Here is a 1,528-nt window from a genome sequence, read left to right on the forward strand (position 1 = left end):
CCACGTGATGTTCTTCATATTCATAATTATTCTCTTTACATCTTACCCGAGGACTGCTATACCTGTAATTATTACACTTATTTCACCGCCATTTCTCTATTCGCTGACAGAGCGGTATCAAGAGCTATCTTTAGTTTTGAGCAGCAGGAAGCCTTTTCAAACACGACTTATTAAGACAAATAACGAAAGAACTGAGGATGTTGTAAATCAGGAACAAAAACAAAGTTGCTGGAAAAGCTCAGCAGGTCTGGCAGCATCTGTGAAGGAAAAAACAGAGTTAACGTTTCGGGTCCAGTGACCCTTCCTCAGAGCCACTTATTAAAATCCCAGGATCGCTAACGTAACAATCTTTCTAATCTAGTTCTAATTTTCATTTGTCTGAAAATGCAAGATTCTGATGACGATCATTAGTTTCTGATAACGACAACAAGTAGCACTGCACATGCTCCAGCTCACGATGGAGTCTGGGTGATTGATGTCAGTGCGGGACCAATAGGAGAACAGGGCCGCCGTGGATGACCGCGCGGACGTAGCTGCCCTTCTAACCATTCGGAGTGAAGACGGGGCGGGACCAGTAAAACCACGTGATTATCCATGCGCGCAGTGCAGTTTCGCTGTGACCGAGGTTTGTGCAATTGAGGTAAGAGCAGGATATGGGAAAGAAAGGAAAACGGCAGAAAGCGGGAGGGAAGTGATATTCGTACGGGCTTGGAAGTTTTACAGACACTTAGTGCACGTCGGAAAACACAGATTTGAAACTCCCAGATTCACGTTTGTAGAAAACAAATCAACGCCTCAGATGGCGATAGGCCTGTGTGACCGCCACCATCTTTATTGGGGGCAATGATCCGCGGGGCACATGCGCGGTAGCTTTAAAACTTTGAAAGGACCAAGGTGAAGCTGGTCGCATGCGCAGCCGTCTCTGGTTGAAAGTGAGATAACGAGGTGTGGAGCTGGAGGAACACAGCAGGCCAGGCAGCATCAGAGGAGCAGGAAAGCTGACGTTTCGAGTCTGGACCATTCTTCAGAAATGAAAGTGATCGGAGAGGATTTACATAGAGCAAATTCAAACCAAGAGAAATGTTTGTTTCTTCTGGATTTCTTTCCCAGAGTGTGGGATCATAGCAGCTGGCACTGCTCTTACTCACTTCTGTGCTCCCTGATCACCTCTTTGTCGGTATCTAATCTCTTCAGTCTCTAATGATGGATGTATTTGATCTCTGTTTAGTATTTTACTGTTACTTTCTTACACCTTTTGTAAATGAATTTTCCACTGCTGCCCACCCACTGACCATGTGCTGCTCTCTTACCAGATTAATTTTTGAATGGTATCTTTCACAGTCAGGAATTATTTTCCCAGAAAGAGAGTGCATTTTCCTTCCATTTCAGACCATCAAATTCTACAGCATTTTTATTCCATGTCATTCATTTTGCACTTCTGCAACATTTACTCTGTTTCTCCTTCCACAGATACCAGCGATCGTTGCCAAAGCCCTGTTGCCTGTGGAAAAGGTGATGTTTGACTTTC

Source organism: Rhincodon typus, chromosome 8 (genome assembly GCF_021869965.1).
Source record: "Rhincodon typus isolate 14 chromosome 8, sRhiTyp1.1, whole genome shotgun sequence".
NCBI classification, from domain to species: Eukaryota; Metazoa; Chordata; class Chondrichthyes; order Orectolobiformes; family Rhincodontidae; genus Rhincodon; species Rhincodon typus.